Source organism: Natator depressus, chromosome 10 (assembly GCF_965152275.1).
Source record: "Natator depressus isolate rNatDep1 chromosome 10, rNatDep2.hap1, whole genome shotgun sequence".
In the NCBI taxonomy this organism is placed as follows: domain Eukaryota; kingdom Metazoa; phylum Chordata; order Testudines; family Cheloniidae; genus Natator; species Natator depressus.
The window spans coordinates 907033-933271 of NC_134243.1; the positions used below are offsets into that span (position 1 = coordinate 907033).

Consider the following 26239-nt stretch of genomic DNA (forward strand, 5'->3'; position numbering starts at 1 on the left):
CTTCAGCACATGAGACAGGTGTGTGTGTGTGTGTGTGTGGGGGGGTGTTGAAAGGTTTCCCACTCCAGCTGCCTGGCTGGGCTCAGGATCCCCTGAGTGCAGCTTCCCTTTTGTGCGCCTGGAAAATCCAATGCAAATGGGAAATTTCTGAGACACCTAACAAAGCACCCGCCCAGGGAAGGGGCAGGGAAGCTGATCCAATTAGAGGATTATTCTGCCTTGGACATGTGTCAATAACTTCTATCTCTGACCCTCTGTGGGCTGCTGAACACACAGACGCTGCTTGTTCTCAGGCTAGTTCCTTCTGCTGTGGCCAGTTCATCAGAGGTGGTGGATCTGCTGCTTGGAGCCTGTGTTTGCTGCTCTTCGCTGTCTTCATTCGGTGTGTGTTATTTGTGTTAGGGCCCAGGCATTGAATAGCCTCAATAAACGCACAGCAAATGTCCTGCTTGATAGCATTTAATGTTTGTTTGGTGCCTTCTGCTCCCACTGACCCACTGACCCTCTGGGCAGTTATGCCACATGGCTTTGGTGTGGATGGGGTAGCTGGTACCTTGGCAGGTGGCCAGCTGCCTTCTGTTGGGAGTGTAACAGTGTCCTCCTTTCAATGGGGGTCACTCTCAGCAACCCCGTCATAGTCGGTCTCCTGTGCTAATTTCCTGGAAGGTAGCTGTTTTGTAACAACTCCAGGGTGAATTATCTTTGGCTCCAGAAGCTTGTTGGATGTTGGTATTGAGGTTTCTGTGCTTCTGCCCACAACTCTCTGAAGGTGTGATTGTAAAAATATTGTGAGGAATGTGGTGATCTCCTACAGCATTGAGTCTGGACCCGAGTCTGCCAGGGTGCCCTCTTATTTGCTGTTTGTACTGACGTTCTGCTTACAGGGACAGCGAGCAGAAAAGAAAACTAAAAAGTCCCCTGTGCGGGCTCTGCCCAACCACTGCAGCTGTGAGCAGGGGCCAGCCTCCCCCTCAATCTCTCTGGCAGCCTCCCTGAGCCCTTCTCCAGAGCCGCTTGTGCCATGTGAGCAGAAGCCGGGCCGATGACGATAACCCCTCGTGGTCTGGGGTCGGCTGGAGCCTGTCCACATCGCGCTCCCTCAGGCCTTTGCCCTCAGATGATGCCTGCCTCTGACGTTGATTTTCTTAGAGTAAAATGCACCCCAGGCAGAGGGCTGCCCCACTTCCGCCCTGGCCAGGGAGTAAAGATGCAGCCATGGCCAGCAGGGAATCCAGGGGCAGGATGGACTCACCCCAGGGTTAATGCCTGTAAGGAATGGCTCAGAGGGGGCAGACAATGGCCTTGTGCCTGGCTGAGGCTGGGGTGACTTTCATCCTCGCTGCACAGATGCATCTTCCTGGCTCTGTTTGGTTTGTGCCCCACAGACTACTGCTTTGCCCCCCGCTTGTGTTGCTCGCTGTGTGTCAGTGTCTTTGGAGGCGCAGGTAACAGGGATTCTCTCTTGCTCAGCAAAGGCCCTGGGCTGGTGGAGCATGGGAGCAGCACGGTGCAATGGGAACCTGCCCACCCTCTGTTAGGGGGCTTTGCTGGAAAGTTGGTGGCAGGGAATGTGTAGCGCCCACCTGCTAGACAGTCTCTTGCAACCTGGGGTTTTCCGGCTGGGCTCATTTGCAGGCAGGAAAGCAGGATGTCACCAAGCAGCAGGGCTTTTATGCGGCTTAAACCTCAGCGTGGGCTTTTTCAATAAAGCAGATGAAACCACTATCAGGGGCAGCAGCGTGCAGAGCTCGGGGCAGCCGCAGGAGCCCGGCTGGATTAGGCAGATGTGTCTGCGGGAGAAAGAAACCAGCCACCACCTGTGTGACTGGTAATAGAAGCTGATGCTCACGCAGTGCACTGAGTTATCCTGCCTGTGGAGGCCTCGGACCCCTGCTAGGGCTGGCAGCTTCCCAGCTTGACTCAGGCTGATCAGATGCTTTCAGAACGGTGGTTGACTAAACCCACCAAGCCCCTTATCTGCTGTGCATCCCTTTCCCCCAGGGACAAGCACTGCAAACTGCTCCGGGTAACTTGTCAGCAAATGCCTGACCCTGAGATGATGCCTCTGAGCCTAACGTCCCCCAGCTTGGGGCAGGGGACATTCAAACTGCAGGTCAAGATACACATTTTTGCAAATAGTGCCTGTTTATACACTGGTCTGAATCTGCCCTCCTCCCTGGGATGAGGCCCAGCTACCCTCCCCTGGCTGTGCGGGGTTAAATCCAACCTCATGCCATGCTGAGCCACTCTCAAAATATGATACAATTCAGCCACCCTCTCCAGGAGTCTGTAAAAGCTGCAAATGCCCCCAGGCTCATTGCTGCGTGCTTGGGCCTGGGACATCACTGGACACTTGGCCAAAGCCGTCAGCAGGAAACTGTTCCAACCTGCAGATGACCAGGGGCCATTCTAATGGCTCACTGATGGTTAATGAGGGATCTCACTGGGCAGTATTCACCCGTGGTTGAGGAGTGATTACCATGGTAACCTCTATGCTAGGTGACACAGACATCTACGATGGCCCCTTCCCAGGGGAAGGAGATTTCCATGAAACGTGAACTCTCGGGCCTTTGGGTCGGTGCAGAACTTAGGATCAAACGACATTCCATCCAGAGTGTGCTCACAGCAAGGTCCCCAGGATACCCAGATCTCACTCACCCCAGCGTAAAGCCACAGGCCTATGGGGTGCCAATGGGCTGACCCTGCTGCGCGTCAGGGCACAACCTGACCAGAGAGGGTGAAGTCCTGGGAAGAGCTGGAGTGGAGAGTCCCTAAGCACAGCTGGCCCAGCTCCCCTCTCGCTGAACAGTCAGGTCTGTGTAAAGCCAAGTCGGGAGCGTCCTGACTGGGAGTGGGTCCTTCCCTGCTCATATGAGGCCCAGAGGAGGGAGTGGGGGACTCTGGCTCTGCTGCAGGCTGAGCAGGCACAGCATCCTGAGGCTGTATTTGGGAATCTCGACCTCACTTTCCTGCCAGAGCCGGGGCGCTGGCCGAGAGTGGTCAGGTTCCCTGCCCGGGGCAGGCTGCCAGACTGCAGGATGGGATGGGCAGTCTGCAGTGCGGGAGTGTAGCCCAGGAGGCTCACTGCATGGCCTGTGCTTCTCCCAGGGCACACGCCTGAGATGTGCTGACTCCCTGAGCTTTCACTGACCTTAGCGAGTGCAGCCCTTCTGGATACTGTGTGTGTGGGGGGGTGTGATGGGGGAGGGGATCCATGGGTGCCAATGGGAACTGAAAGGGCTCAGCCCCACGCAGGATCGAGCTCTAACTCGGTAGCCATGATCTGTCCCGACAGGGCAGCTCCGTGGCTCATCCTGTGGGAATGCTTCCTCCTGTGACAAGGGTGCTGGCTGAGGAGAGACAAGACCAGCCCCCGGTGAGGCTACTGCATGCCAGAGGACTCTGCGGTCCAAGGAATAGATTGCCACGTTGACTCGATGGGCAATACACAGCACTGCGGGAGTGTAGGGCCTGGGTGAGTGTGGTAGAGCTCCAACCTTGTCCCCGTGGGTCCCGCACTTCCAGGCGGTTTATGCTAGCTTCAGAGGCTCACTGCAACCCTCCACATAGCCCTTCTCTCTCTAGGGCCAGGGATACAGTCTACTGAGCCCTTTTCATCATAAGCCAGCAATGGAGGTTGGTGAGAGAACTCCCGCAGTCTCTGTTGCTCCTACGGCCTCATGCCAAAACTGTTTAGCCCCCTGTCCTGACAGGGGCCTGTCTTCCCCTCCCAGGAGGTGTTTCTGTAGTGGTGGGTTGGGGGGAACCCGGGCCCACCCTCTACTCCGGGTTCCGGCCCAGGGACCCTAATGGTAGGAGCTGTTGGCAGCCGACCTTTCACTGCCAGAGTTGCTACATTTCCCTGGGCCACTTCCCCACGGCTCTCCTGCTTCACCCTTACCTTAGGGCTCCCTCATCAGGGACTGGAGGGTGTCTTCACTAACCAGCCCTTCAGCTGCACTTCCTCTCCTCTGGCTCCTCTCTGCCTGACTGGAGTGAGCCCTTTTATATTATCAGAGGGGCCTTAATTAGAGTCAGGTGGTCACATTAGCTTAATGGCCTCACCTGACTCTTTGCAGGTTAATTGGAGTCAGGTGTTCTCATTAGCCTGGAGCAGCCCCTGCTCTGGTCAGTCAGGGAACAGAAAACTGGTAATCCAGTGGCCGGTAGATCTGCTTCTGCTACTCTGCTGTACCCAACTGGCCTGGGTCTATCACATCCCCCCAGCTCAGCACCAAGGGGTTGGGCAGCTTGGGACGCCAGGCAGCGTACGCGTGGTAAGCCATCGGCATTGCCACGGCGACTCCCTGCTCTGCGCTGTGTGCGGAACTGGAAAGGTTGGAGGGATAAGAACCGCCTGGTTACCCTCGTGTCCTTTCCCTTGTTCCGTTGCACCCACAGAAGAGGGGCATGGCCGGTCACAAGGATAAATCTGCGCCCCAGCAGGTAATAATGCAAAGTTTCCATGGCCCATTTTACGGCGAGGCACTCTCTCTCTACCACTGCGTATTTTTGTTCCCTCGGAAGGAGTTTCCTACTGAGGTAGAGAATTGGGTGTTCCTCTTCCCCGACCATCTGCGACAGGACGGCCCCTAACCCCACCTTGGATGCATCTGTCTGTAGGATGAATTCCTTGGTGAAATCCGGGGCTATCAATACGGGGTTCCTGCAGAGGGCAGTCCGTAGGGCCGCGAATGCCCTCTCTGCTGCATCGGACCATCTGACTGGATCAGGACCACGGGCCTTCACTAAGTGCGTTAGGGGACTTGCCCTTGTGGCAAAATGGGGGATGAAACGCCGGTAATACCCCACCACCTCTAGGAATGCTCGGACCTGCTTCTTACGACTCGGCTGGGGCCAATTTTGGATGGCCTCTAACTTATTCAGTTGGGGTTTTACCAGACCTTTTCCTACCACGTAGCCAAGATATTTGGCCTCTGTGAACCCTACGGCGCACTTAACAGGGTTCGCCATAAGGCCAGCTCACCTGAAGGTATCAAGGACCGCCCCCACTTTTTCCAAGTGGGTCTCCCAGTCTGAGGTATGAATCACCACGTCATCCAAGTAGGCCGCAGCATAACTGGCATGGGGGCGTAATAACTTGTCCATGAGGTAGCTGGGGCCCCATGTATTCCAAAAGGGAGGCCCGTATATTGGAAGAGACCCTCTGGTGTAGAAAACGCCGTCTTTTCCTTTGCATCTTTGGCTAGGGGAATCTGCCAGTACCCCTTTGTCAAGTCTAGGGTTGACATTAAAAAGCCCTGGGCCACGTAAAACGGCAGAGGTTGATGCTCCATGAGGACGCATGCCATGGCCTCGCACTCACCAGAGCTAGGCGAGCAGCTGCAGAGCCACCTGAATGTGGAAATCCAGGGCTCTGTTACTATAGTTACTACAGGGCTCAGGGTAACAGCGAGAGAGAGATTTAAACACTGGCTGTTTTCGCAACAGCTGATCTGCACTTGGCAACATCAGGCACGACAGCAGCCAGCAGAGCTGTTGCTCTTCAACCTCTGAAAAGTCCCTTTTCCAGGAACTATTTGCTGTTATTTTGCAGCACCGTGAACATGCCTAGCTCCAACCCACAGACACGTACATGACAAGGCCCCTGTCCCAGATTGCTGAGCACCTGAGCTCAGATGTGAGGTGATGATGCTTGGCAACAAGCACAGGGCTAGTGAGAGGGAGGATGAGGATTACAGCAGTAAGACCATGTGGTGGCTTTGGCTGACAATCCTCCGAGGGTTCTGTCAATGCATTTTTGATCCTGTGGCTAATGGGAGAGGCCAGGGTGCAGAGACCTCATGGGAGAAGTGCACCAACTCTTGTAGCTTTGTGAGGCAGCCACCTCCAGCACCCATGGGTGGTTCCCTCATTTCCTCCCAGCCCCTCAAGCACCCTCAGTCTCCCCACAAGCTGGCGAGATTAGGGCAGCCTGCTGCACTGTCCGCATTTGTAATGTTTCCAGACATAACCTGGGGAAATATTGCTAGTACTAACAGTCTAACAGAAAGGAGACGTGCCTTGGTCTCCAGGCAAGACAGCCACTTGGTTCTGGAGAAGCGCCAGCACCAGCCACCCTGAGAGCTCTCGCCCTGCTCCCTGCCAGCCGCAGAGCAAGGACTGGGGAAGAGCTGTTGGGAAGGCACCACGGAGCTAGACCCCAGACTGGAAGAAAACTACTTCATCTATAAGCTCCAGCCAGAGGAGACCTCACCCCCTACATCCGGCTGTACAGGAGATGGCCACGTGTTTGCAAGTCTGGCTCTGATCTTTAATTATTGGCCGTGTTCTTAGTGATCCAGTGCATGATGCTAATTAGCTGCAAGGGACAGTTTCAGAAAGTTCTTGTGTGACTAAATGATTCTTGATCCGTGGCTCACATAAACCAGCAGAGCTGACAGCTTCATGGCGAGAGCCAAGTGCAAGCAAGAGCCAATCTTACCGAGCACAATGAGAAGCCAACGTTATGTGGGGTCTCAGGATTGATTAACCCTTTATTTGTCCCTATTTCATTCAAGCCTTTTAACAAACCTAAATACTCGGAGAGAAAGCCTGAGTCCCCTGGGTGGGAACGGCCAGAATCCAGAGTCAGGAAGCAAAGTAATGTTATTATTAAAAGTAATAAACATCGACATGACATTAGTATCTAGATGCCCCAGTCAAGAGCAGGGTCCCGTTGTGCTGGGAGCTGGACAAAGATGGAAAAGGACAGTCTATGGCACAAGGAACTCACAGTCTCAGACAGTCTGGATGGGGAAGGTTATAAAAATAATGGGTTCTGCTCAGTGCTTTGGATATCCTGGGTTCCTGGGAGACCAACCTGAGACACCGTGGGCATGATTTTCAGAGGTGCTGAATGGTGGTGATGTCAGCTGAAGCCAGGGGGTGCTGCCTCTGAGAGTCAGGCCCTTCGTGCCCCGAGTGCAATGCCCTGTGTTTAAACTTACTGCTCTTCCTCCAGCACAATGGCTGCGGTGGCTGTTGCTTATTATAGAGAGTGCAGGGATGGGCACAGGGAAAAGAGCTGAGCAAGACGGGGAGGTTTGGAGCTGAAGTGCTGGGCTACGGAGAATGACAAAGAACAACAAAGTCTTCATCACAAGGAGCCTGCAGTCTAACCCCGAGGCACTTGGCCGCGCACTGGTGCATGCACCTCCTGGGCCTGGAGGGGCTGGGTTGCTGTTTAAAGGCTTTGGGGAAGACGAGAGTGGTGAGGAGACATCTGGATGAGGGAGAAGGCCATTGGGGAGGTCTGGGGAAGTATGCTTCTTACCCAGCCCCTGCCAGCGCGATCTCTCTGCCACAGGGGTTGCTTGTCAAGGGGTGTTTTTGGGAACACATAGTGTTATTAATGGGCACAAGCGCTGACTGGCCCCTGGGGTTGCAAATGAATTGGCTTTGTTGCTCCTGTGGTGTTTGGTGCAGACACCTCCGCTGGAGCGGGTGCAGGGCATCCAGCCCTGTGTGCAAAGTCACCCCTCTCTTCCTGTGTAAACCCCTAGTGCCCCATGTCCCGAGGGCTCTCTGTGGTGTAGACATAATATCTGTTCCTCACAGGAAAGCTTTGCCTAAGAGAAGCCAACTAGCAACTTAAATCCAAGACAAAGGGCTGGTGAGAGGAAAACGTTTAGAGCTTTGGTAATGGCATGGCCCCTGTGAGACGTAAAGAAAGCTGAACGGTGATGCTGGCATACAACTCCCTCCCGTCTCTCTCTCCCTCTGCCAAGCACTGACGTTCATTGTCCATTCCAACAGAGAGTACAGTTTAGCAGCCACAAGTAACTTAGCAGCGTAGTGGATGTTTAAGAATGTTTCAACTCCTGTCTAAGGCAGGAACAGCCCAGCTGACAGAACGATGATTGGCCTTGGTTTGTGTGAGGAAACAGCTGCCTCCGTGTCAGCACATGGACCAGGAAGTATTTTGTTCCTCATAAACGAGCCCAAAGGCTCATCCTCTTTCTGTGCTTCCTGCCGTGCTCCAGGCCTGTCTTGTTCCCAGCACTGAACACTGCTGCTAGCTGCCAACAAGGAGCTTGAAAATTTGTTTTTTCTCCTTTTCAGACACCAAAATCAAAACTGAGCGAATGGACTGAATTCTGCAGCGTGTACCTGACCAGCATGTTCCCCAGGCGTCGGCACTAGGATTGATCACAACTTTGCCTGCATCGTCTTCTGCCATTCAGCTCTTCCCTCAGCCCCTGGGAGCAAGTCCCATGAGAGGCGGGGGATTGCACTGTACAGTAAGTTAGCTCTGACCTCCTTCTCGCTGGCCTGACCTAGATCTGGAACCTTCCTTTCTTACAGCGCATGCGTGTGTCCAGCACCCCGCCAGTCCTCTCTTCTCCCCGGGACTGAGACAGGGAGAGTGCACGTTCTGGAAACTCTCTTCTTCTCAGCACTCCTCCTTGGTGCTCCCTCAGGCTCTCCCTCCCCTGGGACGGCTGCACCGGCATGACATTACCCAGGTTACAAGGATCTTAACAAAACCAGGATTTATTAAGAACAGAGAGAAAACAGAGTTAAAGCAAAACACATGATTTGCTTACCATGTCTAGACCGACACTCTGAATGAGGGAAATGGGAGACAGAGGCTCAGCTTCCTGTGAGAGAAAGCAGGAAAGTGAATCACGTACATCTCATGAAAGCCACCCTCTCCTCTGACCACCGTTTGGCTTGCTGTCAGCAATGCTCACTTTCCAGGTATCAACTTCTGGTGCTGTGCTCATGCCCCACTCTTCAAGGTCCATTAGGGAAGAGCCACATGACTCCAAATTGCTTCTGGGACTTACCCCCCACCCCAGCCTTCCAAGCTTGGTATGGCAAAACCCCTGGGGATGCCTATTAAGTAGATTGATCAACTTCTGATCTGCATCATTGTTCCTTTCTGTAGGAGTCAGAGTAACAGCCCTGTTAGTCTGTATTCGCAAAAAGAAAAGGAGTACTTGTGGCACCTTAGAGACTAACCAATTTATTTGAGCATGAGCTTTCGTGAGCTATAGCTCACTTCATCGGATGCATACTGTGGAAATTGCAGAAGACATTATATACACAGACACCATGAAACAATACCTCCTCCCACCCCACTCTCCTGCTGGTAATAGCTTATCTAAAGTGATCATCAAGTTGGGCCATTTCCAGCACAAATCCAGGTTTTCTCACCCGCTGCCCCCCCCACACAAACTCACTCTCTTGCTGGTAATAGCCCATCCAAAGTGACCACTCTCTTCGCAATGTGTATGATAATCAAGGTGGGCCATTTCCTGCAGGAATCCAGGTTCTCTCACCCCCTCACCCCCCTCCAAAAGCCACACACACAAACTCACTCTCCTGCTGGTAATAGCCTATCCAAAGTGACCACTCTCCTTACAACGTGCATGAAAATCAAGGTGGGCCATTTCCAGCACAAATACAGGTTCTCACCCCCCCCCAAAAAAAACACACACACAAACTCACTCTCCTGCTGGCAATAGCTCATCCAAACTGACCACTCTCTCCACCTACCCCCCCCCATACGTTCTGGTTAAACTTGGATTTATGCTGGAAGTGGCCCACCTTGATTGTCATGCACATTGTGGGGAGAGTGGTCAGTTTGGATGAGCTATTGCCAGCAGGAGAGTGAGTTTGTGTGTGTGTGTTTTTTTGGGGGGGGGAAGGGGGGGTGAGAACCTGTATTTGTGCTGGAAATGGCCCACCTTGATTTTCATGCACATTGTGGGGAGAGTGGTCACTTTGGATAGGCTATTACCAGCAGGAGAGTGAGTTTGTGTGTGGGGGGGGCAGAGGGTGAGAAAACCTGGATTTGTGCTGGAAATGGCCCAACTTGATGATCACTTTAGATAAGCTATTACCAGCAGGAGAGTGGGGTGGGAGGAGGTATTGTTTCATGGTCTCTGTGTATATAATGTCTTCTGCAATTTCCACAGTATGCATCCGATGAAGTGAGCTGTAGCTCACGAAAGCTCATGCTCAAATAAATTGGTTAGTCTCTAAGGTGCCACAAGTCCTCCTTTTCTTTTTCTGTAGGAGCTAGTTCATCCTCCTTCTGCATATGCTGGTCTCCGCTGCATACACATTCAGCTGGGATGTGGCTCTTTCTACATTTCTTTTGTGAATTTCCCTCACCAAGAAACATAAATTATTGCCTGACCTTTGAGCATCAGCCACAATGTGTTACCAAAGCTCTGTGTGGGACAGTGTTCTTAGGGCCCCTCTCATCAGGTGCAGAAGCACCGAACAGTAAAAGCCAGACTACCAGGTGGGTAGTGATACTGGTCATCACATTTCAACCTTGTGATCACATGCAGGTGCTATGGTAATACAAATAAAATAAAAATAAACAATAAGCATTAAGAACTCAGTCGGTTTCAGGCTGAGGATGCGCTGGGAATCTCGGGGAAGTGCTCTGAGAGCAGGGAAATTCAAACTGATGGACTGAGTGAGAGCTGGTCTGATTGCAGCAATTTGTAAGGGAAGATGCTTCAGAGAAGACGGGATCCTTTTTAGTGAACAGAGGCAGTAAAACAGTGTCCAAGATTAGGAGAAGATCAGTCACTGGCAGCAGCAGATGTGCAAATCACACGGGCCCTTCTGAAGAGAAACCGTTTGGTCATTTGCATTTTATGAGGGACAAAGTTAATTATGAGACTGGCAGAGACAGTCATTTGCATGATAGTTTGGTTAGGGGGGGTTCTCAACATCTCTCCCTGGGACTCAAGGCCTACAGTTATCTTCGGCCAGTAGACGTGAATCTGAAGAGGGCTTTGGCTCTGAATCCCTACATGTGCCATTGACCCTCGTGGCTGCTGGGACTGTGCTCTGCCGGCTGGAGCTGGTGAACAGAGGTGAGAAGATCTCTGCGTACTTCTCTTCTGAGGGATACGGGACTAGGAAAGATACAGGTGAACAGAAACGATACAAACGTGTGGCAACCCTTGGGACCTTTAAGAGCAGATACTCTGGGAACTGTCGTTCGCCCAAAAGACTGAGAGGCCAGAGGTCATGTGCCCAGGGAATCAGGTGACCACCTTTGGGACCTATATAGGGGCTAGGCTGAGCTCAGTATGGGGGCAGATGAGGTTTGAGTTACACTTTGAGGGAAGCCCTTTCATGGGGCCCTGCCTAGGGGAGTTTACTGTACCTGAAAAGGCCAGACTGGACTGCTGCCACTGTCCTTTGTTAATTTGATCCTCTTCATCCCTGTTAATAATATGGCTGGAGGAAAGGGCCTTGGGCTGAACTGCAGTTTGGGTTTTATTGGACCGTTCCTGGCTGGTGTGCCTGCTCACAGCTCTTTGCATAGCTCGGTGTCTCTGGCCTCCAGATTGGCAGCTGGAAGAGGAATATCCCAGGGTAAATGTGGTCAGGGAGCCCAGCACTGGTGGCAGGTTCGCCAGGAGAAGGCAGAGCAAGGACACTGCGTGGAGAGGGCTCCTGGGAAATCTGCAATGGAAAGGGACAATGGGGAGTGAAAAGTAGATGCCATGAACCCCAGGCAGGGAAGAGAAATAGGCTTAGGTGGTGACAAGGACGGACTTCAGGGGATGTGCAGCTTGCTGTGGTTTAGGCATCCTGAACACACACGTGTTGGGGAACCAGGCTGACAGCACCAGGCCACTGTGACCACTGCACAGAAGCATCACGCCCCAAAGGAACCAGGCTGAGCGGGACAGTGCTGGGCCCATGGTGCTCCACTGTTGGGAATGTATCTGGCAGAGAGGCAGCGTCTTTCTAGGAGGGAACGTGGCCCTGTAATGGGGTCAGAGAATAGAGGGAATGTGGCCCCGTAATGGGGGAGACAGAATGGAGGGAACGTGGCCCTGTAATGCTGGTCACATCCCAGAAGACTCCTCATTGGTGCCCGCAATGCTCCAGAATGGGGCCCTTGTTGCCCCTGCTGAGCCCCCGCCCTTGTTTTAAAGAGGGGAGACTAGAAATGCTGATCCCTGGGGCTCAGGGTCACAGCCCTAGCTCTTTACAGTCAGACCCGGCCTTTCCTGGTCCGTCGAAGTTTCACCCAGCACTTGCCTCCTCTCTTTCCACGGTGGCTAGCAGTGTGTTTCACTGTGTTTGTCATGCCCACAGCTGTTTCCCCCCGTTTTGAGTAGCTGTCAGTTGAAGTTATGGCTGCTGGGAATGGATTACATGGAGTTCTATTTGCATGTAAGAAATATTTGAATACATCGGCATGTCTTGGATACACAGAATTTAAACCACACCAGCGTGTGCATTTCATGTGTGTGAATCAGGAGGCGTGAGACGAGCATTGTCACTGTTCAGTTCTTTCAGTGCCTTAGAGCAGCCCCAAGCTGCGGAGATTTTTGAACACGGAGGCTCAGCGGGTGCTTTCATTACCAGTGGATCAGACCTACTGGCCATGACCCCTGAAAGCCCTGTTCTGGTACTAGCTGGTGTCCTCAGAGACTCTCCTTCAGAGAGGGAAAGCAGCGTTTCGTTCTAACCCCACAGGGAGCAGAGTGCATTTTCAGCAAACCAGAATCTCTGGCCCAGAAATTCATTTGCACACAGCACGGTTTCACTGATGGATTGCCTTGCCTTGTGCGACACCTTACTCACTGACAGCCCAGTCCTGCAAACGTTTCCTGCTGTCTGTCTCCCCCACGTGACCCCACGTGGGAGGGAGGGCAGAAGTGCTAACAACTGATTGCACAATGGGGCCTTACACTTCTTATTCTCCCCACTGACTCTCTGAAAGCTGATCCCCTAGTCCTGCTGTGCTCTGTGACCCTCCATTCAGCTCCTGGCCACTGCCCCCCCAGTGCATTCTCATCCTCGGTCAGCTTGTCCCTTCCGGGACAGGCATAGATCCAGGATGCTTTCTGCTCCCCGGGCATCTACTCTCTGCTCCATGGAGCTGTGTTCTCTGGGACTTTGGGGCAACGCATGATGAGCCGTGTTTGTCACTTAGCTGGTGTCTGGATAGCTAATGTCCCGCTCGAGTGTGGTGGCTTCAAACCTCTTGGTAGCTGGTCCAGGAGGTGTTTGTCCAGCTTGTCTCCCAGCACGGGGGACTGAGCACACATATTCAGTGCACTTGCTCCTTTGAGATTCATATCATGTATCGTTACCCAGAGTTTCTCACTGCTTCCCTCTTGACTATCATCAAATCCTGCTTCCCTGGCTTTGTAAATACTTTTGACAGCGCCAACACCCACCTTCTCGCCTGTCTGGCTTCCCTGTGCACGTTGTGCCCCAAGCAGCATTAGCGATCGGCTGTGGGAAACATGACCTTCCAGTTAGGCTGGTGAGTCAAAATCGCATCATTTAGTGTTCCGGTGAGTTTTCCTTGCTTGTTACCACTCCTCCTGGCATGGGTGTGCAGGCATCTCAGAGAATTAATGCTCTTGTTTACTTCTTATCACTCGCCTTTAGTTGCATACCCTCTGTTTGCTTTCTAATCATTAAACAAAGGCTTCCCCTCTTTTCCTGTATGTACAAAATTGTTCCAGTTCAGAAGCAGCCGAGGGGCCTTCATGTCTGGAAATGTTTGACAGCTGCTCCATCCCTGGCTCTGCCCTCGTCTGTGTACCTTTAAAGTGACGACATTTTAAACTTTCTAAAGCCTGGTAAAGCAGAGTTTTTCCAGAGGAGGTGAAAAACAAAAACAACTCCCCAAGCACACAATTCCATAGTCAGTATGGAGGGGCTGGGAGAGCTCCTCTCCCTGTAGAATAACACCTTGCTATTATTTATTGTTTGTGTTATCGTAGTGCCTAGGCATCAGGCCAGGATCCTATGGTGCTAGGCGCTGTACAAACCCAGAACAAAAAGATGGTCCCTGCCCTAGAGCTGCACAGAGCATATTTCTCCTGAACTGGAACCTCTGTCCCTTAGCTCTGGGCTGTCCAGGGACCTCAAACAGACAAGTAAGAATCTCTTATAGTGTCTACTAGTTAGTTGAAATATAGCAACTTTAACAACCCTTCTAGGGCTTCTCTCCATCTTAAATAATCCCAGTTCTGTCAGCCTTCCTGTTGTATAGTCCCCTTCCTTAACATAGAATCCATTACCCTACACTGTTCATACCCCAGTTTAGCTCTGTCTTTGTTCAAATCCAGTGACCAATCCAGACGACACTCCACTGCACATCTGATTTATACAGGGTCAGCACAGCACAATATCCTCAGATTTGTGTAACAGACCCACCTCAGAACAAGTCAAGATCCTGTTAACAGTCTGTCTGGTGGCTGCAGATCAGAGCACAAAGGTCGATGCTATGTCTGTTGATACACCTAGCGCCTTTTCCTCTACTGTACTAGCTATATCAGTGGCACTGAAATTATGTTTAGCATAGAAATTATTTCTGTGCACGCAAACTTAGACACATTACGTTTCATTCACGAGCTCTGCGCCCATTAGCCTGATCTATCCAGAGGTTAGAATAGTTTCGATTAAGGGAGAATAATGCTTCATGGGGGATCCATTCCAAGCAAAATGCCTTCCACTGGGGGTAGGAAGGAAGCCTTTGAGGATTTGCTGCATTGCTAGATGGTAAATTTAGTATCTGACAAAGCAGGTCTCCTGCTTCATGCCCCGATGAAGGGAAGCTGCTGCCCAGCTTCTGAAGATTCCTCCATACATAGGGTAAGACGTTGCACAGCTAAGTTAGGAACTTCAGAGCCACCATACTGGGTCAGACCATGACCCATCTTGCCCAGTAGCCTGTCCCCAACAGTGGCCCGCAGAGCTTCACGGGGAGAGTACAGATCAGGGCACTTATGGAGTGATGCACTCCTGGCTTCTGGCAGTCAAATGTTTAGAGCATGGGCTTGTGTCCCTGACCATCTTGGCTAAGAGTCATTGATGGTCCTATCCTCTCCAGGAACATATCCAGTTCTCTTTGGAACCCAGTTATATTTCTGGCAATCACAACATCCCATGGCAATGAGTTCCGCAGGTTAGTTGTGCATAGTATGTAAAAGTATTTCCTCTTGTTTGTATTAAACCTGCTGCCTGTTTATTTAATTGGTCAGCCCTGGTTTTTGTGTTGCGTGAAACGGTAAATACAATTCTCTATTCACTTTTCCCACATCATTCATAATTTCATAGACCTCTCTCATGTCCCCCCATAGTCATCTCTTTCTAAGCTAAACAGTCCTAATCTTTTTGGTCTCTCCTCGTATGGAAGCCTTTCCAGACCCTGGATCATCTTTGCTGTTCTTCTCTGAACCTTTTCCAGTTCCACTGTATCCTTTTTGAGCTAGGATGACCAGAACTGGACACACTATGCAAAGTGTGGGCACAGAATGGATTTATATAGTGGCATTATAATATTTTCTGTCTTACTTTCTATCCCTTTTCCTAATAATTCCTAACATACTGCTAGCCCTTTTGACTGCTGTACGTTGCGTGGAAGTTTTCAGAGGACTGTCCAGAATGACTGTATCTTGCAGATACTCTAGTGCGGGGCCTTTATGGCTGTCCAGAGGAGAAGTGGAGCAGGTACTGTGAAGCACCAGGGTTAGCACAGCAGCACGAACATCTGCTGAAGCAGACTGGAGACAGCGACATTTTACTACTAGTACCGTGGATGCTCGTGCAGAGACAGACAGAAGAAAACAATTGAAGAACATAGTTATCACCTTACTTCTGCCTTCCGCTGGGCAAAGATAATCACCAGGTAAATGCACCAGCCTGGGAGCCTCCAGCCTCCTGGGAGGAGCAGAAATGCACTGACCATTACCAGCAGCTCCAGAAGCTTGTTCCAAAGTTTTGCTGCTGGTGTCTCGTCTCTCTGCATTCCTGATAATCACTGCGCCGCTGCTCACCAAGGAATCATGCACACTAAACCTGAGGGGGTAAGCTTGAGTTATTCATCCCCAGAGGCCTGCTAGGGCCTGCTCTATAGTGTAACACGATCCCACCCTGCTCGCGATTCATGTCTCCCAAGCCCTGCTGTTCTGTCACTGGGTCGGTGGCAGTGAGTGTTCCACACACCTGGAGGCGTGAGCGCTGTGCAGAGATGGTGCAGCCCAGTTCGGGGCGCTGCGGGGAGGCAGGGAAGTTTCTCTTTTCATTTCCTCTGTAATTCGCAAAACTCCCGGAAGTTTCTTTTTCTGCAGACGAGGGAATTTCAGAGGGGCCCGGTTGGTGGAGCTGCGGGAGAAGAGCCTCCCGTGCGCGAGGACAATGTGTGCACAAACAGGCCCCTCGGAATCTGGGGGTGGCTGGGGAGGACAGAACTTCCTTCATTCAGGGTTCGAGTGGGAGCTGCAGGGTTCTGTGTGACGCAGCAGGGCTGAGGGAGAGGCCATGGTGGGAATGTGGGGTGCAGCAAACGCAGATTTTTATGTGTTGGCGAGGACTCTGTCATCCAAAGGAGCTGGGCTACACAGCTAGTGGGCTTCTCTGGCTACAGCCAGCCCAGGAGCGCTCTGCCTCCTCAGGAGCATTACCCGCCTGCCTGCCACCCTGCAAGTTGCAGGGCCCCACCTGAGGTCCCTGTTCCTGGAGGAGGAAATCCCCCACCCCACTTGGCATGTGTTGGATTTCCATATTGCTGCCTTGATCGCCTGTTTCTGGTCACCCAGGAGGAGAAGAACGCTGGAGCGGTAGGTTTCTTCTCCCAGTCTGCCTGGCGTTGTCATCTGGGAGGGTTTTCAGTGTATGTGTTGTCATTAATCCTTACATTAAAAATGTGTGAATGTAACTGGAAGGTGAAAGCTAACAACTTGTGTCTGCTATTATTATACATGCCAGAAGCAGTAATGATTAAAGGGACTTTAGTGTGAGGTAAAGAGATGCCATCCTGGAACCAGATGACTGGGTGATACAATTAAGATAAAGAAATCACATATTATAGGAAACAGGGAAGCAGAAGAGATGAAATGTGTGATTGGGGAGTGCGGGGGATGCGATGAAATTAAAGAAAAATCACAATAAGGAACAGAAAATGAGCAGAACTTGGAGCAAGAGATGCAATTGCTGAGAAGACAAGAGGCACAGAAATAAATTGAGAGCAAACATTCTTGGAGCAGCAAAGGTGAAGATACAAAATATTCTTTCCCAACTCGATGAAGAAGTTTGTTGCTGTGTTGAAATGAAAGAGTCTGAATCAGCAGGAAATTGGGGTGCTGAAGATCAGTTTCCCCCTGCCCTGTATGCGAGGAGGTAAAACCAGGGCAAAAACTCACAGCAGCGGGGGTAGTGTAGGGTCATATTTTCTGAAGAGGTCCAACCCACTGGAGATTAGGGTTCTGTCTAACAACTGCCCTCTTAAGGTTTGCAAGGGGGGGTTGGAATAGGGGCATGATACTGTACATAAATAAAAAGAAAAGGAGGACCTGTGGCACCTTAGAGACTAACAAATTTATTTGAGCATAAGCTTTCGTGAGCTACAGCTCACTTCATCGGATGCATGTAGTGGAAAATACAGTGAGGAGATTTATATACATAGAGAACATGAAACAATGGGTGTTACCATACACACTGTAACGAGAGTGATCACTTAAGGTGAGCTATTACCAGCGGGAGAATTGCGGGGGGAAAAAACCTTTTGTAGTGATAATCAAGGTGGGCCATTTCCAGCAGTTGACAAGAACGTCTGAGGAACAGTGGAGGGTGGGCGGGGGAATAAACATGGGGAAATAGTTTTACTTTGTGTAATGACCCATCCACTCCCACTCTCTATTCAAGCCTAAGTTAATTGTATCCAGTTTGCAAATTCATTCCAATTCAGCAGTCTCTCGTTGGAGTCTGGTTTTGAAGTTTTTTTGTTGAAGAATTGCCACTTTTAGGTCTGTAATTGAATGTCCAGGGAGGTTGAAGTGTTCTCAAAATGGTTTTTGAATGTTATAATTCTTGACGTCTGATTTGTGTCCATTTATTCTTTTATGTAGAGACTGTCCAGTTTTGCCAATGTACATGGCAGAGGGGCATTGCTGGCACATTGGTAGATGTGCGGGTGAACGAGCCTCTGATAGTGTGGCTGATGTGATTATGTCCTATGACGGTGCCCCTGAATAGATATGTGGACACAGTTGGCAACGGGCTTTGTTGCAAGGATAGGTTCCTGGGTTAGTGGTTCTGTTGTGTGGTGTGTGGTTGCTGGTGAGTATTTGCTTCAGGTTGGGGGGCTGTCTGTAGGCAAGGACTGGCCTGTCTCCCAAGATCTGTGAGAGTGATGGGCCGTCCTTCAGGATAGGTTGTAGATCCTTGATGATGTGTTGGAGAGGTTTGAGTTGGGGGCTGAAGGTGACGGCTAGTGGCGTTCTGTTATTATCTTTGTTGGGCCTGTCCTGTAGCAGGTGACTTCTGGGAACTCTTCTGGCTCTGTCAATCTGTTTCTTCACTTCAGCAGGTGGGTATTGTAGTTGTAAGAATGCTTGATAGAGATCGTGTAGGTGTTTGTCTCTGTCTGAGGGGTTGGAGCAAATGCGGTTGTATCGCAGAGCTTGGCTGTAGACGATGGATCATGTGGTGTGGTCAGGGTGAAAGCTGGAGGCATGTAGGTAGGAATAGCAGTCAGTAGGTTTCCGGGATAGGGTGGTGTTTATGTGACCATCGCTTATTAGCACCGGAGTGCCCAGGAAGTGGATCTCTTGTGTGGACTGGTCCAGGCTGAGGTTGATGGTGGGATGGAAATTGTTGAAATCATGGTGGAATTCCTCAAGGGCTTCTTTTCCATGGGTCCAGATGATGAAGATGTCATCAATGTAGCGCAAGTAGAGTAGCGGCATTAGGGGATGAGAGCTGAGGAAGCGTTGTTCTAAATCAGCCATAAAAATGTTGGCATACTGTGGGGCCATGCGGGTACCCATAGCAGTGCCGCTGATTTGAAGGTATACATTGTCCCCATGTACATTGGCCAAACTGGACAGTCTCTACATAAAAGAATAAATGGACACAAATCAGACGTCAAGAATTATAACATTCAAAAACCAGAGGGAGAACACTTCAATCTCCCTGGTCACTCAATTACAGACCTAGAAGTGGCAATTCTTCAACAAAAAAACTTCAAAACCAGACTCCAATGAGAGACTGCTGAATTGGAATGAATTTGCAAACTGGATACAATTAACTTAGGCTTGAATAGAGACTGGGAGTGGATGGGTCATTACACAAAGTAAAACTATTTCCCCGTGTTTATTCCCTCCCTCCACCCCCCAGTGTTCCTCAGATGTTCTTGTCAACTGCTGGAAATGGCCCACCTTGATTATCACTACAACAGGTTTTTCCCCCCCGCTCTCCTGCTGGTAATAGCTCACCTTAAGTGATCACTCTCGTTACAGTGTGTATGGTAACACCCATTGTTTCATGTTCTCTATGTATACAAATCTCCCCACTGTATTTTCCACTGCATGCATCCGATGAAGTGAGCTGTAGCTCACGAAAGCTTGTGCTCAAATAAATTGGTTAGTCTCTAAGGTGCCACAAGTCCTCCTTTTCTTTTTGCAAATACAGACTAACAAGGCTGCTACTCTGAAACCTGTACATAAATAATGTCCAAGCCAGCCAACAAAATAAAAGTGTGAATTCTACAGACTTGGCTGAACAGTAGATAATAGTATCTGCAAGAGTTGTTGGCACTGGTCTGGTGATGGGCTGGGAAAGACCTGACTAGAACTGGTTTATGGTACTTCTCCTGCACTGGGATGGGGGTAGGTAGCACAGAACTAACAAAGAGAGAAAGACAAGGTGTTTGTGGCCATGAGAAAGATGGAGAGAAGCTGCAAGCAGGGTGAGGCAGGACTCCTGCCAAACGGTGACCAAAAAATCAGAAAATCTCCTGATGAAGCAGCCCTTGAAGTTTGGGCTGTCAGCATGTTCCAGGTACTCTGGTGGCTCTGACACAGCAAACAGCACAACAGACAGAGTTCTAGTTTTAAACACGAACACGTGATGGCACATTGTTGTAATTATTACAGTTATTTTCCATCAGAAAGGGGATGATTAGCTGCCACAATGAGCTCAAAATCACATACAGGAAGCAGAACCCTCAAAAATTAGGGCTGCTTGGGCCAGACCGAGGTTCACACACAGATACTGAGAAATCTGTCGGGAGTGGGCAGCATTCAGTCCTTCATTTGCAATGAAAGAGCTGCCGGGGCTCAAGCAAGTTTTTTAACTTTCCTAACTGACATGGCAGGCCCGGAGGTGCCAGGTCTGAACTGCCAGGCCCAGCCCACTGTGCGGAGGGGCTAATGATGTCTCTTCCTTGTGCCACAGAACACAGGGGCCCATCCCCTTCAGAGGGGCTGCAGACATTGGGCCAGGGACTCAGCAAAGGCACCCCAGGATGCTGGGCGCAGTCTGGAAACATCTGAGTGTCCAGGAAGTGACATTCCTGTTAGACCAAAGGGCTGGGAGTCAGGACCCCTGGGCTCTGTTTTAGAGTCTGATACTCGCTCTATGCCCTCAGACAAGCCATCCCCCCCTCTGTTCCTCAATTTTCCCTGCAGTAAAATGGGTATGATGCTACCTAACCTCTTTGGTGAAGCAGCTGGAGGTGTCTGGGTGGAAGGGGCTGTATCAGAACACAGCCTTCTCCTCTGGCCAGGACAACGGGGGAGCTGTCCAGGTCAGGGTTAAGCCATAATTTGCTGGGATTTCAGAGAACGGAGCTGAAAAATCAGAGCTGATTGTGGACTTTAAAATCATCTGAATTCAGCCTTGATGCTTTGAAGACGTGGGGGAGTCAATTCCTTTCATGTGTCTTTCCTGTATTGAAGGAATCTACTGTACATGCTGGGACCCTCTGGGCTCAGCTGCTTTCATAGTCCCTGGAGATTCACTTCTGCAGAGTGGCATGGGCGGTCAGCCTCTCGGTGTATTCCCTGAAACAATCAGAGGACTGATACATGATGACAAACTTCCCGGGATCTGGTGCATGTTCACTTCTCGTGTTTATTTTGCACATGGGCCACCTGATTATATGAGATCTTGATTCTAAAGAACAACAAAATATCTGTGTAATTAAATCCTAAAGCTGGTTTGAGTTGTTGTTTTGTTTTTGGGGCGTAGGGTGGGAATGCGTGCCTGCTGCCACTCTCCGTTCAAGATGCTTTCTGACGCCTCTCCGGAGTTTTCAGTAAGTGATATTAATATACACAGCCCACAGTCTGGTGCAGCAAGAAAGTTGGATCTCATTAGTCAAATTAAAACTTTGGAACTCAGTAAATCTCTGTGATAGACTCCAAGTGAATCCTGAGCTTATTTATAGCTCCCACAGTCTTAAACTGCAATATGCTCTGTTCATAAAGAAAATAAATGGCACCTCGGGCTGTTCAGCCACTAATTAACGAGACTCCCTAACTTGTGCTAATTGTAGACACTGAGCCTGCAATCGACCCAGCAGGAGCTGGCCTCAGGACACCGCAGATGCAGTTTAACAGTGTCACAACAGGCAGCGCTGAGATTCAGTAGAAAATCAAACAATTAATAAATATGAATAAATGGATCCAGGCGGGGTGAGTCTGCGGCAGCCACATTAGAGAAAAGGCCCTCAGTGACATAAATACAGCTGATCGAGTGCACGCAAAAGACGGGATGGCACCAAATCTGACCTTCCCTGCTGGCCCAAATTGAAGCTCTCCTAGGTGCTATGGTAACACAAGAACTAAATAATAATTAATAATTGTACTTTTGTGTCACTTCACCATACAAGATTGTTGGCCCAGGTTTTGTGGCTCTCAGAGCTAACCTGCACAGGGAAATTGCCCAAAATAGCTATTCTGGACTAGCTCCCCCTGTGGACACTCTGTTCCAGAATATTTACTCTGCTTTGGAAGTGCACTAAATATTCCAGAAGGAATTGACTTTTGTTCCGGAATAGAGGCCCACATGGTTTTTCAGAATCACTACTGCAGAGCAGCTTATTCCACAATAGCTCTTCTGGTCATTTTCTCCACTTGGACAAGACCTTAAATTCCAGCGTGACTGACTTTAAATCAAAACTGCTGGGAACTGCAGAAAGGAGGCAAATAGTTCTGCGTGGCTCTGATATTGCTCACTTGGGTTATTTGTTTGGGGGGAAAGGGTTTAAACTCCTTCCATGAAAACATAAACTGGGTTTAAAATGGACTGTTTACAATGTACCAATTAAATCTCTGTGCCTCTTGTATTCTTGCTGACTGTCCGGGCCATGCCGTTCAGCATCGCACACTATCGCTTCAGCAGACTAGGCCTGCTTTTTTCCTCTCAACCTATATGTTAATGGTGTGGAAATGTATTTTCCTAAGCCTTCAGGTTGCTGATTCAAAAGCACATTTTTCACCTGTCATTTTCTCCTTGACCTCTGCAAAGAATTATGGGGCATAAGTGAAATTCAAATAAGGTAAATGCTTTATCTACTCTTCCTGCATTTTCATCCTCTCCAAAGTAAAAATGAAAAAGTACAGCAGTGGTTGCAAAGATGGATTGAGGCAGGGTGAGAATTTTAAACTTTATTCAATAAAGTGCTGGTATCTAATCAGAAAAAAATTATTTTATCTCTTTAACATATGTGCTCTGAGACATTTGGGGCCTCCAAGTGATAGATCTTCCCTGCCGCTTGCAGGTGTTTGCCATTCTGCACCCTGGAACGGACAGTGATACGTGTATTCCAACTTGGTCTGAGTCATGAAGATGCAGTGATGCCTTTGATACCAGGATGCTGTAATACACACTCGACCATTGGTGCAGCAACTGCAGCTTGCTTCAGGTTCTAATCAGCAAGAATCTGTAAGGATGGAGGTGTCACCAGCAAGATGGATTCACTGATGATGTTATGGGATGGAAGATATAATGTATCTCTGTCTACAATCACTTGCCAATTTCAGAAACCTCTTCCCTTGTGTACAGGTATTCTGTGTAATGTATGGAAACAAACACTCTGTCATAGTGTAACTCAGTTAATTTCAAATCCCTAATCAAAAATATACACCCCTTATAGTAGAGTCTAACCCTAAATAGTAAATTACACTTTCAGCCAAGCTGTTATTAATGCCGGTACCCTTTGATGCACAAAGCAGTTCTTCTCTTAGGACACTTGTCTCCTATTGTCCGTTTCGTTATACAAATGTGAGAGGCCAGTTACCCAGGTCTGGGCAATTTGGCGCATTCTGCGCTGCAGACCAGTCTGTGGGAAAGCTGAACCCAAGCGGTTCATTCCTGAGGGAGGATAATGCAACAGTGAGATCATCAAAGCCCTTCCTAAATGTTCCCTATACAGTACATTATCACCTCCTCTGCTACTGAGAGACAGTCAGTGTGGGGGTGAAGTGCAGCAACCTTCTCACATGGCCTGGCTAACCTACACCATAGCGTAGAACAGGAAATTACTAAAAGAATTTCCAGCTGAAACAGCCCTACAGAGTATGCGTGTTTCCTGTGGGGCATTGTGGGGTGAATGCATTAAAGACTGAGTGCCGAGACATTATGGTGATGGGGCTCAGGTCAGTCCCACAGATGGGTGGGACAGTCAGACATCGAAACGTGCCCATTGGAGATGGACCTTTGCCTTGCAGTGGGGTGGTGGAGTAGGAGCTTCTGTCCAGCGGGGAGGGGGGTCTCAGGGCTTCAGCCCTGTGGTGCTCACCTGCCGGGGCTCGGGGCTCCAGCAGGAGTGGGGCTGAAGCCCCGAGCCCTGACGCCCAGCAGGTGTGCTCCAGCTCTCGAACTTCTGAAGACTGTTGTATGCGGCTCAGTGGGCCAGTAAGTTTGGCCACCCCTGTACTAGCAGCTTCCTGCCTGCAGTGCCGGGTGTCTGCTGCCAGCCAGGAGCCAGAGGAGGTCTTTCCTTCTGCTCTTATGTGCCAAGAGGCAGCGCAAGGGTCTCTGCACGCAGTGCAGGAGTTACACATTATAGTCCTTTGCCAATCTGTCCGTCATTGGGACCCACGTCACAAAAGTCCTTCTGGTTGCTCTCCTCAGCCAGGCAGCTCTCCAGCATTTACAATATACTCCCCAAACAGCAGTAGGCTTGTCTGGTTTTTTAAAAGTAATTGAGGCTGCCCACAGTTTCTGGCAATAGCTTTGATAAATGACATCTCCTAATCCCAGTCTTTTAGGGGACTAAATATGGTCATTGCTCATTATGCAGCACATAGAAGAGTTTTAAAAATGCATAGTAGTGCAATATTGCAACATGCCAGAGGGTGGAGAGTGGAAGTCCAGCCCCCCCCCGCAGGGAGCAGGTATTTTACGCTGGATACTCGGGTACTAATTCACATTCATGATTTGACTCGTTACATCAAGTCAGATAAATCCAGGCCTGATGTTAAGGGAAAAGGGTGGTTTGTAAACAAATGCCATGCAATCCATAGATGCAGTGAGTTTACATGGGTGCTGCAATGAAGCAATTTTGCCCATTGGGAATGCAGATAAATGTCCCTCCTTTGTTCCACAAGTCTGTCTTTTAGACTCTCTCTCAAATAATCTTCCTTCCCTTTTCTGTGGCCTTTAGCCCAGTCGTTACTCCGGGCGGGTGAATTGGCACCAGAGAAGCAGGACCGGGTGGGGGAAGTCAGCACGAAATAGGAGACTGAGAAGCCGCGCTCCATTTCAATGACCCAGAGACCTGGAGAAGTTGCCACACTCTTGCATGAGCAGATGCTAAAATCAGGGTGAGTTTTCTCCTTCTCGTCCTTACAAGGGTGTGTGGGTGGTCGAGAGGGAAGACAGATCTGAGCATAAATACAGTGCACTAGACACAATAAAACGCTACCACACAATAAAACGCTACCACACATCAAGATATATGGTGCTATTTCTCCTTCCGATGACTTTGTCCTGCCTATGTGCAGGCCCAATTTATTAATATTAGTGAGATGCTGCCGGGAGCCAGAGGGAGCAAATCTGGGTATTTTTCAGTAGCTTGTGATTTACTAAACAAGGTTCTATAGATCACAGGGCTGCAACCTTGACCCAAGCTGAGATCAGAGCAGGAAATGCCGCTTGTGAAGGGTCCCTGCTCTGTGCGCTATGCAGGCAGCTCTGAAGCCTTAAAGGAACTGCGGTCTCTTTTGGCATAACAAGATGAAAGAAACCCTCACAAGTGAGTGTGTGCAGAATATCTCAGATCACCATCCCTGGGTGAGTTCATCTCAGTGCTGCCTGGCCTCTGGGCAGGGGGATGAGGGGCCAAGACAAGGTGTGGCAATAGCTAGATTATTGCTACCTAGAGAGGGCCTGGGCAAAAGCACAGATCCAAATACCTCTGTATCTGGGGAAGTTCAGGAGACAAAATGTTATATAAACCCCACAGGGGGCTGGGGCTAGATCTCCCCCATGCATTCTTCCCCTTCCCTTGTGGGGTGCTAGGCCTAGAGCTCCCGCACATAGGCACCCCTCCCCTCACAGGGGCTGGGCCTAGAACCCCCATCTCTCCTCCCCTCACAGGGGCTGGGCCTAAAACCCCCATCCCGCCTCGCCTTGCAGGCCCTGGGCCTGGACCTGCCCCCTCCCTGTGGAGATTACAGAGACCCAGCACATTGTCCTTGGTTCCTGTTTGCACCAGTCCTCGTCTCTTTGCTCCGTGGCTCCTAGCAGCCACCCTGAAGAGTGGCTGTAAGTGCTCCTAAGGGTGGGCAATGCTGTCAGGTGCTGGACTCGAGCCCTGGTGTGTGAGGGGCTCTCCCTGTGAGAAGTGCACTCCTCTCAGACACTGCCCACGCCCGCCTTCTGCAGCCCAGAACCAGCCCAAAGCTGGCAGAGCCATCGGTCAGAAGAGCATGGAGAGGCCACTGAGCCCTGGCTCTGGGTCAGATCAGGAAATACCAAGGCAGGGACCAGGAATGGCCGCGAGGCTCCCCTTGCAGCACAGCTCCTTCCCGCAGGATGTGGGCTGGAGTTCATCGTCATGTGGAGGAACTGGGCGTCCAGCCCATAAACCTTGGGCTTCCCCTGAAATCTGCTGGGGAAGATGCCATGCGCATGGAGTCCTGGTGCCTCTGCACGGGGTCTTCCTAGCTCGCTGGCCCTGTGGGACTCTGCTCTGCAGGCCAGTGACAGCAGCTCTCTGCTCTGCTCTGTCAGCTGAGGCCAAGGGGATGCTGGGCATCACCGATTCACAGGCCCCAGGGCCAGTGGGGACCATTGTGATCATGTAGTCTGACCTCCTGCACAGCACAGGCCAGAGAACGGCCCCACAATTCCTAGACAAACATCCAGGCTTGACTGAAAAATTGCAAGTGATGGAGGATCCACCAGGACCCTGGGTCAGTTGGCCCAATGATGAATTACTCCCACGCTTACTTTTTTTGCCTTATTTCCAGTGTGAATCCCAGCCCTGGCCCGCCCC

At 50.4% G+C, this 26239-nt stretch overlaps 1 long non-coding RNA gene across 1 annotated transcript; it reads left to right on the plus strand.

Annotated features, from left to right (window-relative positions):
* The first annotated feature begins 8122 nt into the window (after positions 1–8122).
* LOC141994328 (uncharacterized) lies at positions 8123–24535 on the plus strand. Its single transcript, XR_012641097.1, has 3 exons — positions 8123–8243; positions 22517–22800; positions 24404–24535. It is a non-coding gene; the product is annotated as an uncharacterized LOC141994328 (long non-coding RNA).
* Positions 24536–26239: the final 1704 nt, after the last annotated feature.